This window comes from Onychostruthus taczanowskii, unplaced genomic scaffold (genome assembly GCF_017590055.1).
Source record: "Onychostruthus taczanowskii isolate IOZ18803 unplaced genomic scaffold, ASM1759005v1 scaffold155, whole genome shotgun sequence".
Taxonomy (NCBI): domain Eukaryota; kingdom Metazoa; phylum Chordata; class Aves; order Passeriformes; family Passeridae; genus Onychostruthus; species Onychostruthus taczanowskii.
The window spans coordinates 541,179-558,950 of record NW_024498741.1 but is presented as its reverse complement, the minus strand read 5'-3'; the positions used below and the strand labels follow the sequence as shown (position 1 = coordinate 558,950).

General features: G+C 48.1%; 1 long non-coding RNA gene across 1 annotated transcript; it reads right to left on the bottom strand.

The window, feature by feature from the left end:
- Positions 1-487: 487 nt before the first annotated feature.
- Positions 488-15,867, bottom strand: LOC121333064. Its single transcript, XR_005952237.1, has 3 exons — positions 15,741-15,867; positions 673-807; positions 488-579 (listed from the first exon to the last, which is right to left on the bottom strand). It is a non-coding gene; the product is annotated as an uncharacterized LOC121333064 (long non-coding RNA).
- Between the last annotated feature and the right edge of the window lie 1,905 nt (positions 15,868-17,772).

Genomic DNA, 17,772 nt, shown 5'->3' with positions numbered 1-17,772 from the left:
CAGTTAAACCAACAGGAACAGTGTAACAGTGATGTTGTTGGGCTGCTGGAAGCAAGAAATGTGTAGTCCCTTCCAAAACTATAACTGTTAACACTGTGTATGGTCACAGCATCTCTTCAGGTCTTCCCAAGAGATCATCCCTCTCCATGTCCAAGGGTAGTTTTCAGATGAGATTTCACCAATGGCACCAGGCTTCTAGAGAGGTTATGCTGCACTACAGACACCTGTTGATAGTTTTGACAGGCTGGTCTAACAATAGCCCTTGATAGAAAATGCTGGTGTGGCATTTCCAGCCAGAAGGAGGTCACTAGAAGAGATGTTTGGGGGAGCCTCATAGGGAGCTTGTGGCTTTTTAGAAAGCAAGTCTCCCTCAAACATGTGCAGCATGTCTGGGGGGAGTGAGCTCTATTTTCTGGGGATTTGCAATGAAGTTTTAATTCAGCATTGGAACTAAAATTCATTTTATTAAGGGGCCTTTAAATATTTCCAGAGCTTGACCTTTTCTGGAGGCTGTTGACTTATTAATGTCTGGTCTGGTGTTCTTCAAACTTTCCACACAGTTCAACTTGTTGCCAGCTGCTTTCAAACACATTTTTCAAGAAATTAGTTTGTAATTAAGTACAGTTATTAATGACTGTTTTTCCTGCCTTTCCCATTGGGTTTGCAACTTACTTTTCTCCATGTGTCAGAAAATGGCCAATATTTCATAGGGTGAGTGAAGGAATGTCTAATATGATCTTTGACATGTTGATTTGATGCAGTTCCAGCTTTGCAACAGTGGTGATCACCCAACCACTTAGGAGAGACCTGGGTAAAAAACAGAGTCAGAATCAGGTCCCTGTGGGCAAGAGGAGAGAGGGGGAAGGGAGCACCTTCACCCTTGGAGAGCCAGTGCATGGGGAAAGCAGTTCATGCAGATAGGTTGGAGGATGGAGGGGAAAAAGGATGGAAAAGAGAAGGTGCAGACCTGCTGGAATGAGGGGAATCACTCTTGTGTTAAAATTCAGGGCATTAAACTGGGAGCTCTGCAAATAATGTGAAGCCCATTTGTGTGAGCACTCATCTCCTGCCCGGTCTTCCCTCCACCCAAGAGGGACTGTCAGGGACATCCATGTGTGGAGAGAGCAGATGGAGCTGAGAGCAGCCAAAGAGGCACTCCTACACAGAGCCCAGAAAGGTTTTATATACTCTCTGCTCTCTGGTGTCGCTGAGGTCACTCCTCTTTGTCAGGCACATGGCAGCAAATCCCCCTCTAAGTCCCAGATCTCAGAGGCATTATAATATTAAAAGCCTGTGCTCAAGCGTCTGAGCAAACACATCAGCTGAGCAAAGTGTTTTTCCCCAGCTCTGGGACCCAGTTATTCTGGGAACTGGCAGTGCTGAAACATCAAGGCAGCAACATCCTCCTGTGAAATCAGCTGCCAGAGGGTCTGCAAGGGTGAGGGGTATGATGGACAGGTGAGGGAGCCCACCCATGAGGGGGCACAAGGCAGGGACATAGCACCTATTTCATTTCCTGAGTGGCTGCCAGCTGAGTCCTGGCAGCTCTGGGCAGCCAAGGCACAGGGGTGGAGGCAGAGAGATGCTGACAAGTAACACACGTGCATGGCCATGGAGTACACACATAAAACAGTCCCTTGCCAAAGAGCTGGGATTTCTCCAGGCCCCTTTTTTCCAGGGTTTCACCCTTTTCCTTTCTCTCAGTGGTCCAAATACTGCGCATTCCCAGTGGGGCAGCGGAGCCCTGTGGACTGGCACCACCTTGGCCACAGGGATGAGTGTGGGTGCATACACCGACTCATCCCCACCACTTCTGGCATATGTGTTCTCACACTGCACAGCAGGTCTGCAGGCACAGCATGTTCCACAGCCAAGATGACCCTCACAAGCATGGGGTAATGGACCAACACAGACACTAGTGCTGGAGACATCCCAGTGGCAGAGAACCCCATCTGTGCTCTGCTCCCAGTCACAACATCTCTGCCCAGAAGAGAACAATGAAAACAAGCTGAGCAGTCACCAGCCTGGAGAAGGGCTGAGGGGCAGATCATCCTCCAGAGCAACCCTCCTGTTCATGCAGCTCCAGCCACAGCTGGAGCTGTGCCTGTTGTGTCCTTTCAGCAGATGCCCATACATCAGGCTTCTGCAGTTTATCAGCATCTACTGCTGCTCTTCAGCAGCTGGGACCTGGTTTGGGCTGTTTTTTAAGGGCTCAGTACCTGATGCCAGCCCTGCAAGCAGTAGGAAGAAGGAATTAGGAAGGAGATGGGGACAGAGGAGATGGAGAGATGAGCCACCAATGGAGGTGAATCCAGAAAGGTAGGACTTGGCATTGATCAGGACCCAGGGCAGCCTGTGTCCATTCCCAGAACCAGAACAAGACTGATGTCTCCGAAAGGGTGAACAACAAGCCTGCTTCATCAGCTCAGCAGCTAGAAAGGAGGAGCAGAGCCAAAAATCCAGGAGAAAAATGTTATGCAAAATTGTTCATCTGTTACTGATTGGGAGGCTGAGAGCTCAATGCAAACCACCCAATAAAACTGGCTTGGATGAGAATTTCCTGAATCCCAGATTAAGTGAATAAAGATGTTTCAGGAGTTCAGGGCCGCAGTTGGGTGGTTTGCACACAATTTGCTGTTGGTTTCACCCTTTGTTGCTTAATGAAGAACAGGAGGAGGATCTCCCATCTCATTCAACCAAGGGAAAAAATTATTTCTTCTAAATTTAAATTAATTTCCTGTTGCAGGCACAGCTCTGTTTATGTGTCCTACACAGAGGCTTCATCTTGGATTGTAGCTCATTCTGCTCCCTGCAAGACACTGCTCCCCTCAGGGACAGTGGCCTTTCAGGCTGGTGGCATTGATGCGGCATGGCAGGATTTTGCATGGCAAGGTTTTTTGTCAGAAGCTAATGGTAAGAAGTATTTTGAAAACCAGGTCAAATTCTGAGGAAAATCCTGTTATATGACACACCCTGTGTGTGTCTCTGACTCATGCTGGCCCTTCCTCTCCATACTCTTCACTGCAGCCAGGATGCTTCCAGTTGTGTCCTTGGAGGAAGCCACAAGGAACAGAGGGTTTTCCGCTCACCTGCAAGGACTGAGCAGCACCAGGTGGGCAAGGAGCACATACCACACTGAGGTTGCCAGGGACCAAGGGGATTCCCCACTCTTGAAGCATCTAATGTTGGAGAACTGCTCTACCATGGGGCTTACACAACCCTGAAACCCACTTATTTTTATAAGCCTCTTATTCACGGGGAAGGGAAGGACCCGGGCTGTGTGCACTGAAACCTTTAGAAAGTTTCATGGCTACATCTCTTGCTCCTAAATGCATCAACCTATAGACTTACCTATTTCCCTTTTTTCTGTCTTCTACCTTGCAAGAAAATGACAGAGTCTCTTTACAAACTGAATACCTTTAAGTCACCTGGCACCTGGAGCATTCCTCCAAGTGGCAACATGTGCCTTGTTGGGGCTTCAAGCTCTAATTAAGTGTGGAAACAAAATGAAGATCCCTGGAGAAATCAAAGAATAAGTTTTAAAGAAGGAAAACTAGATCAGAACAAAAGACGAAGAATTGTCATGAGAAACTTGACTCAATGGTCCATCTCTCTAAGCCTTAATTTGCTACAAAAAACTCTTCAGAATATTTCCCTTTGCAGAATATCTGGGGAATCTAGTTTCTTAGGAGGGGTCCAAAGGCTCCAAGGACAAAGAAAGTTATTTGCAGCCTTGAGTCTGGAGTCATTACCACCAAACAGTAAAATGAAGCTTGTCTAGATGGCAACCCATGGAAAATCTGACTGTAACTGTCAGCAGGAGGGTGATGGGCATGAACACCAAGGAGGGATGTGCTTCCAGAGGGATGATCAGCAAGAGTAATGGGATGAATGTGAGCAACAGCCTATTTAGGCAGGATATCATGAAATGTTTCCATCTCAGCTATTAGTTTTATTAGGAGAAGTCTCCCATGGGAAACTGGAAGCTGCATCACTTGACTCACTCCAAGCTCAGCACTAGATAACATGAAGCAGAGAACAGGCGTGTGTTGGCGGGGATAGATGGCCCAGATGACCTAATGGTCTTTTCCATCACTCCAATTACAATCTAGCCTGGGTAGAGGCTCTTCACTTGTCTCCATCTGACTCAGGGTAATGACAGGCTGGAGAGTAACATCTGAATTTGTTCCAGTGTTATTTTCCAGTGCCTTCATTTGAGGTCTCTTGGGTAGAAGATGGGGTGCAGAGTGACCTCAGCTGAAGTGACAATATTTCCCAGTCTTCTTGCCAGGTTCTCCTCCTTGCAGGGCTTGTTTGTATTGGTGTGGGGGCTGCAGGGTGGCCTGGGCCCCAAAGGCCAGGTTCTGGGTCAGGAACTGGTACTTAGCAAAGGAGTGAAAGAAATACAGGTACAAAAGTCATCCAGAAAAGCTAGAAGAGCCTCTCACCAGCTTTTGCCATCTGAGACACAGCTGCTCCAGAGTTGGTTATTTCCTTTGCTTGGCAATTGCTGGATTATTGTGGATGGATGGTGGGAGCAGTGAGAGGTGCAGGATGTTTTAGTACAGTCAAACAAGCAGCAGGAGCTGAATGCATCTTTCTGGTGCTTGGGGATAGCACAGCTCTGATGAGATGGTGCCAGGAAAGAACCAGGGATTCATCTTATCCCCAAAGAGAACCCTCTGTGAGCCTGTTCCTCTGAAAATAAAGCCTTTCTCAGCTCCTGAGACCACATCCCTTGGTCTGAGCTGGTCAGAGGTGTCCAGACTGCCACCTCTTTAGCTGATACCCATGTGGAACCCATGCTGGGGTCCTCCTCTCTGCCCTGTGAAGAAGGTCTGGGTTTACTCTGAACTGGGTGCCTCACAACTTGTGGTAGTTCCCCATTCCATTATCCTTAATGGAAAATGTCTGGGAACAATATTCCTTTTTGTCAGCTGACTTCACTGTCCCCTTCCTTCAAATACTCTTTTTAAACTATTTCATCAGAAATCCACCAGCCTCTGCCCAGGCTGGCCATCAGAGGACATGGGGCACAGGCTGCCTTGTGCTGTTCATGGATGAAACAATGCCATTTATGGTCCACCAAACAGTTCACACAGCCTCAATTCACACAGCCTCAGCCCACCCCTCTCCTGACCACATGCAGAGCCAAGTGGGATTTGCAGGGAGACAGTGAAGGGCTCTGGGCTCAGACTGGTGGCTCTGGACCCCATCCAGCTTCTCTGCTGAAATCTTGCAGGTTGCCTCTGGCTTCACAAGGCTTGGGCTTGACACTGTGCCCTCAGCAATACAGCACAAACAGGTACAATCCAGCTGACGTTTCCATGCTCCTCCCTTGGCAAAGTACTTCATTAAGTTCACCTCTTAACATAAAAGATATTTCTAAGTGCATTATTAAGAGGCACCAAAACCTCTTAAACACGTTGTTAACTAAGAGCCTTAACAGTGAGATGGGAAGGATTCCTGTGACACATGTAGTGAGGGGAGCTGGAGGAAAGTTTGAGCACCTGGGGGGGAACGAGGGGCAACCACAGCCACAGTGCCCAGGGTGGGGTGCACAGCAATGCTGCTGCCCTGGCTCCAACCATCCTGGGGCTGCAGGAGGATCCTAAGCTCTCCTAAAGGGTACATGCATGAATGGTGGACCAAGAATTTTGGGGGATTGGAAGGCTGCATTTCATTGACTCTACAATTTCCTGAGGAAACAATCTACATCTTCCTCACAAGTGTCAGTGGAGGGGCTGTTGCTGATCTCTGCTCTCTGGTTACAGTGACAGGACCTTCCCCCAGAGGGTGGTGGAGCACTGCCCAGGCTCCCCAGGGAAGGGTCACGGCCCCAAGGCTGCCAGAGCACCAACAGCATTTGGACAATGCTCTCAGGCACAGGGTGGGATTGTTGGGGTGTCTATGTAGGTCCAGGGGTTGGACTCCATGATCCCTGTGGGTGCCTTCCAGCTCAGGATATTCTGTGATTCCCTAATTCTGTTACTCTTGCTTGCTAATTGAAAAATTTGACTTTGTCATTTGGCTTTGCCTTACTCTGCTGTCTAGTCTAGCAGCTCCCTGGGATTCTCTGCAGCCTGAGAAGAAATGTGGATCCCTCCAAATGGAAGGTCCTTTCAGTTCCTTTCAGTACTTTGATTTTTCAGAGTGGGATACACTGTCTCTGCCAAGCCCATGATGCCCTTCCCAGAATGACAACATTGGACTGCCTGTGTTGCTTCCTAAAACATTCCCATTTTAGAAATACCTAACTTAATGCTACAGAAATCACCTGGTCTGTACTGCAAAGGGATATCACGGATTTTCTTTCTCTCTTGGAAGCAACTAGTATGCTGCAAGAACAAGAACATCATGGGAATAGCCTGTTTATAGGATTACTGACAGCACAGAATGGTTGTCTGGGATGGGATAAAACCTTATCTAAAGAAAAACACAGAGAGATACTTGGTGGTATGGGAAGAAATCAAGCTGGAGGGATGAGGGGTTCACAGGGACTGGAATACAGAAAATCAGGGACACTTCAGTCAACATTTAATGATGGCTTGAAATGAGATGTTCAGGCCGCTCTGGCATGATGGAACAGGGAGAACAGGGACACCTATGAGGGTTCAGGCTTCAGCTGAAACCCAAGAACAGTCACACTGCCACTAGGCTAGATGGGACCTTGACATGCACAAACGGAATATCATGGAGGTGGCACTGCTCCTGCATGTGATTTTAGTGACATCATCAGCTAAATGGCACATTCAGGTCTACTGCTTATGCTTGAGAGTGACACTGAAAACTTGGAAAAAACTCAGGAAAATATAAGAAAATTATCCCAGGGCTAGAAAACATTCTCAGTGAGAGACAAATGGAACATGATCTGTTTATTTTATCTAGTTTTTAAGAGGTGATTTAATTGTGGTCTGTGAGAACTGATGTGGGGGAATACTTTCAGTGCAAAGGCTCTTTAAGAGGGCAGACAAAGACAGAAAAAGATCCAGGGATTGGAAAGCAAAGCTGGTGGTTGTTGGGCTTGAGATAAAGGAACTCTTTAACAGTGGGAATAACTGACCATTGGAACAAGGAGGCAAGAGATGTGGTAAACTCTTCATCGCATACAGCCTTGGAATGTAGACTGGCCACTTTTCTGTGGATGTGAACTGAATCATAAGCTTTTGGTCTTGGTGAAGTTAAAAATGTGAATTTTCAGCTAAGAAAACCTGAAATGACCTATGGTGGTATGAGAGAGATATTCCACCTTCATCAGGCTGAGATGGTGGCAGGGCCAGGCTTACCTCCCGCTGACATTGGCAAAGGTAGAAAAGCACAAAGCTGCTCTTCCTGTGCACCAAAGTCCTGCCTGATACTGTAAAGTATCTGCTATTGAACCTTCCTTGTAATACTTTCTTCTTTTCCATTAATGCAGTGTTCCTGGGTGCTTATTCAAAACCTGGCAAATGTGAATGAATACCTTTCTGCAGCTGACTGATATTTTAAAAATATATTTTGGAAATATACTTTCATTAGGAGAAAGCTTCTGGGAAGTTGTATAGAACAAAACTTGGTGAAACAGGAATGCCATGGCTGGGACTTGTGGCAGCTCAGTTGCTCCTTCTCGCACTCAGCCCAGCTTACAGGAGTGAATTGGTTACATGTCTCAGCCCAGCTTCACAAGGTTGATAACAGGAAGGTATCAAGGGCAGGATTTAATGAATGTGCAGAGCGTCAGCTTTGGAGAGGATCCTGGCTAATGACCCTTGGGAGGGAGAGTCCTCCTTTCCCTCAGCAAGCAATACAATTAATTTCCCAGGCACTTCTGCGAGGCAGCACCCAGGTTTCATTACTCCCAAACTCATTGGGTTGCCTCATTTGAAAATTTCTGCAATTCTTCTAAAAGGAAGATCTAGAACAACAGAACCATACCTCATTCTAGGAACACAACAGGTTAGGCTTTTCAGAACAAAACTGAAAATAAAATTTCTTAATGAAAATATTAAACGAGTTCAGCCTGAACTTCTCTTGACATTGTCTGCTCAAGGGTCAGCAGAGGGGTTGTTGGGTCCTGCAGATGCCCAGGACACACTTTGCTCAGGAATTCCCTCTTCCAAATTTTATTAGAAGGGTTAATCATATTTTCATTTGGGCATTATATCCTCCTACCCTTAGAAGGGAGAAATACATCTTTCATGAGTGTGGTGATAAAAACTGCTGGGCTGCAGCTGGGACAGTAGAAGCCTTTTATGAGCTGCTTTGGCCCTGGAGGAGTCAGTGGACTCATCACTTCTCCAGGCACCTTCTGTGGCATCATAACAAATCAGAGTTTCTGAAATAGGGAGACTGGGAGATACTGCAGGAAGTCTCAGGGCATTGCTGGATGATATTACAACAATCACAGCATACAAACAATGTAGCTCTGCTCAGTGGGGATGGGGTCCCTCCTCTGTGTGTCTTGTGGTTCTAAGAAGGTTACAGCACTGCCACAGAGGTATCTTCTGGTCAGTCAGATGAAGGTTTGTGTAGGTGGTCTTTGCATCTCAAACACCCTTTCTCTGATGTGGGAGGACTCAGATAAGCATCATGGCAGGCACGTGGCATCTGACATGTGACTTAAATTGCAGGCTCCCCACATGGCAGCCAAGCTGGCCACCTTTCTCGTGCTCTGCCCAGCATAAAGGCTGATGCAAACAGCAACTGTGGATGCTGGCACTGGCTGGAGGACAGAAAAAACACACTTCTGTGCCGGCTGCATCCACCTTCCTTTTCTTTGTGAGGATTCAGGCCACCCAATCCATGATCAGAAGCCACCACATGTGGCCAAGGAACCCAGTCAGGCAGTGTGGTGAATGAACAGCAAATAAGCAAAAAATATTCTCACAATAGTTTGAGGCTAAATATTGTTTGTCCAAGTTACTTGACCAAGACTCCCGACTGAGGGAGTCATGGCCAGGAACTGAGATCACCTGGGAAGGATTCAGAAGAGAGGGAAATTCATCAGCAGCTTTGTATCACTGAACAATGGCAGATTTTATCCCTGACCAATCACGTTTTGAAATGCATCTCATGCCTGGAACCAGAGTGGATGTTTTGGTCAAACTGAAATCCTGGGCTTGAACTGCACCCCTCAGCTCACTGCTGCAGACAAGTTTCACCTAAACATGTTACTGAGGTTGTGAGGAGTCCTGAATCCTGATACAGATGTGAAGAAACACAGCTGTATCCTTACACACAAGTTTCTGTGCCCTGGGAAGGACTTAAAATTATCTAAATTACTCATCCGTAAACTAGGAATATGTTGGAAACTGAGAGATGAAGACAGAACCTTCTTCCTCATCAAACCAAACCCATTTTACCCATCCCTAGTTGCTTCCCACATAACCTTATGAGCACTTTCTTGTCATGGAGCACTTGAAGCGAGACAGGTGTTCACTTGGCTGGGAAGATGGTTCATTATTATGATGTCCTAGGTCTGTCTGAACATCACACCATGCCTCCTGTTCAGGAGACTCACAGAATCACAGAATGGTTTATGCTGGATGGGACTTTAAAGACCCTCTTATTTCAACCTTCTGCCATGGGCAGGGACACCTTCTAGTAGACCAGGTTTCTCCAAGTCCCATCCAAAGTAGTCCAAATAATTTAGGAGAAATATATTGGAAAAGCAGATGGGTTATTTGCCTCTCAAAAGACCCTGAAGAGAAAAAACTAAAACCGCATGTCCTGCATGAGTCTGTATGGTATGTGGTACACAGCTCTGCTGATGGGTGTGCAGGATTTGTGCAACAATGGTATATCCCCATTGGACCCATACTGGTACAGATCTTGTCTGGACCAGGACAACTTTAACCATTGCCCGCACTTTCTTTCTCAGGACATGCTTGGGGCCCATCCTGGCCTTGCATCTCCAGAACAGAAGCACAGCAAGGCTCTGGCTCCAGCACAAGGCACAGGCAGTTCATGGCTGTGCAGGCAAGGATCGAGCTGCCAAGGGCGTTACATGTTTGTAGCTGAGTGTGGATGGTCTCACTGCCTGGACCCAGGCACAGCACACGCTTCCCATCTGTTCCATCCCTATCAATAGGAGCTTGTCCTCACCATGATGAGGGTGGAGATAATCCCCATGGGCTCAGTCCTGTTGCTGAGATGCCCCATTAGCTGAGTGCTAACTAATGGAAAAATCCTGCAAAAGAAAATTGGAACAGGAAAGGGAATGAATAGGAACCTCACTGGGTCAGAGTTACAGCTGGTGTTGCCTGCAACTAGCAAAGGCAATAGGAGATGCTCTTTTGGGGGAGCCTTCTGCTGTCTAAGCACCTCCTACTTCAGCATTCATGGTCACTGGGACATTCATGGTCACAGCATTCATGGGCTTGGGACAGCAGAAGGCATATGTCTGACTGTTCCCTCTGATATTCCCTTAAAGACCTGCTCTTCATTAGCTGGTCTAATCCCTTTCCACCCATGCTGACAGCCTCTCGTGGCAGCAAATTCTTGAGATTTTACTCACTGCATGAAGAAATCTTTCCTTTTCTCTGTTTCAGAGTGATAGCCTACTAGTGCCACTGACTGCCTCTAGCTCTTGGCCTTGAGACTGATTTCAATTTCACCTGATTCACTCCCCTTCGTCACTTCAGTCACATCCCTCCCGGTTTTCTTCTCTTCAGACTGATGAATCCCAACCTTTTCAGTACTTTTCCCAAGACAACCCATCCAGCCTCTTGAGAATTTTAATTATTAATTGAACCACTCTTAGTATATGAAAATTTGAGCCTTCAGGTTTGTTTCTATCCTCTGTTTAACTTCAGAGGAAATCTGGAGGATCTTCTCTTGGGCTCCAACTGAGGTGAGTGAACATTCAGCTGCTTGAAAATATATCCTAAAAATATCAAATGCCTTGTTTGTAGGGTTGGCTACAGTAGTTCTGAATGTATAGTTTCTTTATAAGGTATTGCTCTTGTTCCAGAAACCTGCATTAGTAGTTGCAGATGCAAGTGACCTACTGCTACAGCAAATGTCAGGAATTCTCTCAGCTCTGCAGAAAGAAAAGGTTTTTGTGCTTTAACCTCAAGGTGAGGAACAGCAAAATTATGACAGCAACCTTAGATCAAATATCTCACAGGCCAGTGTCCCTGGTGGTTTACCATAAACATGCATTTATTTAACACTGGGCTGCATGTGGTCTTGAAGCATTTGTAGGACAATGGTTGTGTGTCTCACCCTTCTTCCAGAGTTGTCTGAAGATCCCAAGGCTCACTACCAAGGTTAAACTGTATCAAAGGAAGATGTTTTTCCAGGGTCAGGGTTAAAGGACAGAGCTCTGGCTCATCAGCACACTGTAAGTGTGGTTGTGATGGTCCTTTAAGATGGGCTTTGGGACAGAGGGTGCACATTTATTTATAAAGTTTCTGTTCTCCTGAAATGCTCAGTGCCAAGAGAATGAATGAAAAACAATTCCCGGCCACATTACATCTGCTTCAGCTTCTGCAAAAGCACAGATGATGGGGTATGGTCATCTTGAGAATGGCATCAAGCTAAGCATTTCACTGGCTTTATGTTCTTCCCACAACCCCTGCTTTGTCCTGGTCTCATGCTAGTATGGTCCCTCCCCTGTCAAAACCAGGTAGAGCTTGCACTTGGCTTCTGAGCCTGGTATCCACAGTGGCAGCTCTCCAGTGTGAATTCTGGTGGCTGGACACAGATGACCATCAGGCCCCTGTCCATTGCACCCAGCACAGTGCATGGAGGGCACCATGGGGCCGGAGAGGGCAGATCCTGCTCTTTGGAAAAAAACAGGTATGCAAGCACCAGAGAGGAACCACTGCAAAGTGCAGGGACCATGGCACAGGGACTGCAGTGAAGGGACTCTTCCCATCAAGTGCTCTGTCCTGCACGCTCAGCCATAGCAGGTAAGCACAGACCTGGGGCTCTCCCCTGCCAAGGCAGAAGATGTCTTGCTCACCAGGGTCATAACTCCTGCAAAGCCCTTTTGCCATGGCCACTGACCCCATGGAGCAGAGCATGGCAGGTGAGGAGGTACCCCCCTGGCCTGTTTCCCTGCTCGGACACTTCTGTGTCCCCTGTGGATAGACCCAGGCCTGCCCTCACTGTCCCCATGCAGACCCTGCACAGCACAAGCAGTATGCTGACCTCTCCCTGCACAAGGCTGAGTGCAGCCTGTGCTTTGGGACCTGCTGACTCATGTATCTGACTCACTCCAAGGCTGAATTTCCATTGCCACAAGTTAGTCTGTTCTGCCAACTCAAAAGACCCCCACCCATGGGGATCCTCTCCCTGGGGCAAGGACACTCAGCCCTGCACAGGTCAGCAGCGGCAGCACCACGGATCACAAAAGTGTCTGACAAATTACAAATGGGCTCATGGTTTGGCTGCTGTGTCCTCTGCACGCAGATATAGCCTCTACTGGCTACCTGCTCCCTGGGCAGGGCAGGGGAGCTCAAGACCCCCACTTCAGCTTCCAGTGATAGCTTCCAGGAGAAAGCTGCCTGGGACAGGTGCTGTCTGACTGTTCCCACTTGCAGCTGCACAGCCTCAGCCCAGGACTCCAGTCTGAGGTGTGCCCTGCTCCAGGCTGGCCACACACATCACCAGTGGAGCCCCTGGTTTGTGCTGCCTGGTGCTGCAGACTGGTCTTTCTGCTCTCCCCTCTGGAATGGGGCATGTGGGGACACAGAGCAATTTGCCTTCCTCCTCAGGAAAGGATGCAGAGCCTTGCCCGGGTGGCAAAAGGGGCAGAGCTCAGGAAGAAAGGAGTGACCAGTATATGTATGTGCCAGCCCAGAACTTGCTCTGGCTGCCTAGTAAGTGTGGTTCATCTTCCCTTAGGATTTCCAGTGCACCTGTGCATCTCACCAGAGATCTCTCACCATCTAAGAGATGCACAGTTATCCAGGAAGGTGTCCTTCCAACAGGTCCCTGTGCTTGTTGTGAGAAACAGTTCTTCCCTTGGGACTAAAGAAAAGGATCCACTACAAGTCAAGAGAGTGCATGATTGGCCCTTCATTTGTCCCTTCTGGTCTCAGGAATGGGGCCTCTGTCTGTGTTCCCAGCATTTGTTGGAGCAGCAAACCCACTGTGCTGAGGAGAGAGGACAGGCTGGCTCATACCAAGCTGATTTGAGTTCAGCAGTGGGATCTCTGGGATGCTTATAGTTACCTGAGCTCCCTGTGCTGTCCTGGCATCTGCCAGCCCTGACACTGCCTGACACTTTACTACTCAAAATCCTCATCAGACTGCAGTAACATTGAGAAGCTTGGCACTGCTCCTGGGGCCTGGCTAGGCTGGAGGCTTTCCTGGGGGGATGATCAAATGCTCACCATCCATCTGGTCTGCTGTCCCTATGCCTGTCCACTCCTATAGGTCAGTCTCAGGAAGAAATATTCTCAGCTGCTAGGTCAGGTCAAACAGCAAAACATCTCTGAACATCTGTAGACAGTATGACCTCTGGTTCACAGCACCCTCCCAAGCTGCCCAGATAAATGAGCACAGGTTTGGTTTCTTCTGCTGACCCATTATGGTTATCTCTCTGATCTGTACTGTGCCCCCAGACACGGCAGTCTTACCCACATATTTAAGCAACTGTTGCTAGAGAGATGTCCACCAATGCTTGCTGAGGGATTACATTAATTTGAAATTTTGAAATTGAGTTGAATTTGAAACCATTTTACCATGACTGAACCACTTTCTCTTTCTGGAGGTTCCCATCCCAGGAGATCAGGCTAAATCTAGGTCTCTTCTTTTCACCTAGTGACCTGTCACATCCAAGAGCAGTGTTCCAGGCAACCAAAACATTTGCCATTCTTCATCCTGGAGTAAAAGACCTGCAGAGGTTGACCCACAGGCTCAATAAGAAATGCTTAATCCACATAACCCACCTGGAGCCTCGCAAGCTTGCTGGAAACCTTTCACCGCCCCATTTCTGAGTCTCCCCTCCATTTTTCCAGGTGGTGCAGGTGCCTGTGAGGTACAATGGAATTTTTCCCAGAGGGTGACTGTTGCTGGGTCTTGCATATTAGAAGACAACACAGCATATAGCCAGCACATTGTTAGCGCTGCCCTGGGCCAGCTGTGCAGGAGTGGGTGGTCATGCACAACCTGTCCCCAGTGTGTGGGGACAGAGCTAAAACAGCCAAAGGCCTATAACACTTCCCTTGCAAAGAGCTCTGTGACAGACAGAACTTTTCCATGTCTGCCCTGCTGGGAGAGATCCCAAAATAAATAACTCCAAGGCCTGAAGGCCCGAGGGAGACAAGCAGGAGTAGGGAGTGGGCTCAGGCCAGAGCACTCAGACCCACACACAGGGCAGCCATACAAATCTGTGCTGTTGACAGAGCCAAGAATAATTCCAGCACCTCTATTTAATGCTATTTAGAAAAACCTCCTGATCCAAAATGGTGAACTTCCCCAAAGACAGGATCAATATTTATAAATGTGGTGACTTCCATGCCCTGGTGATTTATCTCGCACCCAGGTTGGGCAGGGTTGCTGAAGCCCCGACCTGTGGTCACGGACAGTGTCCATCATTTTGGCTGTTCCCAGGGGAGGACGATGCACTGGAGCAGCCTGAGGAGGAGGTCTGGACTGTTCAGGGAGGCTGCTGGGCAGCAGCAGCTCACAGAGATCCTGAATTTCCCACATGAAAACATAATGAACTTTGGAAGGAATTCAATGCCAACCCAGTCAGGATAAAGTTGCCCTGTGAGGCTGGCTGGTTTCCCACATCAGAAAGAGCTGGGGGCTCCTCTGCGATAGTAGAAGGAGTGGGTGGTTACCATGGACACAGGAGACTGACTTCATCCTCCCACGTCCAGGTTTTAGGTCAGCTTTCCCCTTACCAGGAGCATGTTTTCTTGGGGGACAAAGATGATTTTACTAATTTCTCTCCTCTCTCTCATGCCTTGCCATCCCTGGCACTGTTCCCATCCAGCTGACTGTGACTGCTGTAGAAAGCAGAGAGGGGTTATATTTACCCCTTCCCTGCCCTTAAGTCATCTCTAGGACTCGATCTTTAGCCCACACAAAGGAGTCAGCAGGCGGCAGGGACAGCACTGTGGTTGAGGATGGAAAGATGATCATCAGCAACCCCATAAACTGATTTTTAAATAAAGCTTCCTCTGCAACACCACTTCACAAAATGGCATTCAGACTGGGATAGGCAAGGGACAATATATGGGGTGCATATTGCATCAGTTCGGCATGGACCTCACTAGATGCCACCCATCGGGACCTCTCCCACTTGGCCTCCATTCATCCTATAACAGGACAGGTCCTGGTCCACAAGAAAGGACCCTTGTGAAGTGTTTGAGGCACTACTCCTCTGTGATGGAGGTCTGGAGGCCTGATGCTCCCCAGGCAGGTGCACAGGGAACAAATTCACCTATGTGGCTGAGTGATGGAGAACATCCCCTTTGACAGGACAAGATGGAATGGCTTTAAGCTGAAGGAGGATAGATTTTGGTTGGATGATAGGAAGCTTGTGAGGGTGGTGAGGCCCTGGCACTGGGTGCCCAGAGAAGCTGTGGCTGTCACATCCCTGGAAGTGTTCAAGGCAAGGCTAGACAGAGCTTGGAGCAATGTGGGGTAGTTCCTGCCCATGGAAGGGGAGTGGAACAGAATGAGCTTTAAGGTCCCTTCCAACCCAAACCATTCTGTGATTCCATGATCAAGCCCTTCTCTGTTCTGCAGCTCAACACTGCTGCCCAGAGAGGAGCTTCTGATCCAAATCATGACATTACCTTGGAACCATCAGGGTGATTCAATCCTCTGTTCCTCCAGCAGAAAAAGCAAACATGGTCACAGGCAAGCTGAGCATGCTCTCCACTCCCAGCCAGCAGCCGGCACTGGTGTGCAACCTCCTCCCTGTGCTGAGGACCAAAAAGGGATTGGCAGTGCTCTGTCCCAGTAGGAACATGGTCCATGCAACAACTAGGTTGGGACGTGCAGAGGGACATGTGCCATGGGGGGTAGTTTGGAGGGAGAGCAACTAAATCAGCAAGGGAATGCATGGCTGGAGCCCTGCCAGCACCTGCCACCTCTGGAAATAGCTCTTACAGAGTCCCAGGGTACAGGCATGAAGTCCCCTTCCCTTGGATTATTACGCAGCACAGGATACATGAAATATGTTGGCAGCAGTCAGTCTAGGGAGAGCTAAGCAAGGGAGAGAGGGAGATTAATAGGAAAACAAATCAGCACCTAGAAACAGAGCAAATGAACAACACATAGGGACCCAGACCACCGGGGATGCTGGATCACAGACAAACCCAGGCACATGCATGGAAGGAAACACAGACTGCGAGAAGAGCTGGCCACCCAGAGCAAAGGCAGGAAAATGAAAACACTTTATTATCTAAATGGGGATACAATTTCTGGAAGAACAGACTCTTCAGCCCAGGAATGGTGTTTGAAGCACTAGAACAGCTGAGAGAGGTGTTGATGGGGGCTGTCACCAGAAAAAATGAGTGTACGGAGATACTGTTTTTTACCTAAAGCCAAGGCATGGGAGAAGAAATAGATACTTGGTTCTGAAGCAGGGAGCTCTGCAGCAGCAAGAGCCTGCAAAAAGAATAAAGCAGTGGAAGAAGTGCATGTGCTCAGTGCCCAGGGCAGTCTGCAACTTGCAGATCTTGGAGCGGGGATCCTGCCAAGCTAGGAGTTTGCTGCTCTCCTAAGAGTGGCGACAGGGAGGAGGGAGGTTGTGCTGACATAGAACAGGAGCTGTTGACTGCAACCTCTGGTGAGGGAGAATGGCCCAGCTCACTGTAGCACAGATGCTGAGCCATCCCTGCTCACCGTGAAGCCCCTTGTGAGGAGTCTTGGAAAGAGGAAAGAGTTCAAGTTGAGTTGGGTATCCCTTTCACCACACACAGATGGATCTTCAGTCTGTTAGCTTGTGATAGTACTGGTGTGGCTGGCAGGAGAGGCCCAAGGGATGTTTCAAAGATCCCAACAAACATTGGTACTGAGGCAGGACAATAATTTATACAGCAATGTTGGTGAGATCACAAAAAAATCAATGCGACAGGTACCAACAGCTGCCAGTAGCAGGTAAGAGGTGAGCTCTGTGCCACATTTAAGGTGGGATTTTGCTTAAAAGAGGCCAGGCATTAATAGGCAGGGGACTAGAGAGCTGACATCATGCACGGATGCCTAAGCATGCTGAGTGGAAGATGAAGGCATGCCTGGAGTGGTGCCAGGGCTGGATATTGATGCTTAGCTGAAGACAAGTGCTATGCCCCATCCTGAAAGGAATCTCTGCAGCCTCCTGAAACTCCAACCTGTCTGTGGAAAGACTGAAAGAAACCTGATCGCATTTAGTAATGGACCACAGATATGTGATAGCTGCAATAGCAGCCAGAGAGCCTGGGAACTAGACTTTCTAGAGGCCACAAAAACCAGAATCTGGTGGAGAAACAGAAGATGGCCTTTAGAAAGCCAGATCTCAACATGTTCTGCTCAAACTGGACCATCACATTCAGCAACAGAGTGAATACAGTTCAGTGTCCTGTGGGAAGATGGACATAAGACTTCTTCCCCCACAGAAAGGAGCAGGAATGGCAAATGCCATGGAGATGGTCTCTCCTGGGAAGCACTGCAAGAAAAAGTAATCAAGTCAAGTAATCAAGGTAGTTGATGGACTAGGAACTACAAGAAGGCATTACAAAGTCAGTCTGGCTGCCAACAGCCTATCTCTTCAGGGAAACTTCACTTTGGCTGGAGAAACACAGAAGAGAAATATTTCAAACACATTTACAGTCTCTGCTTCTTAAT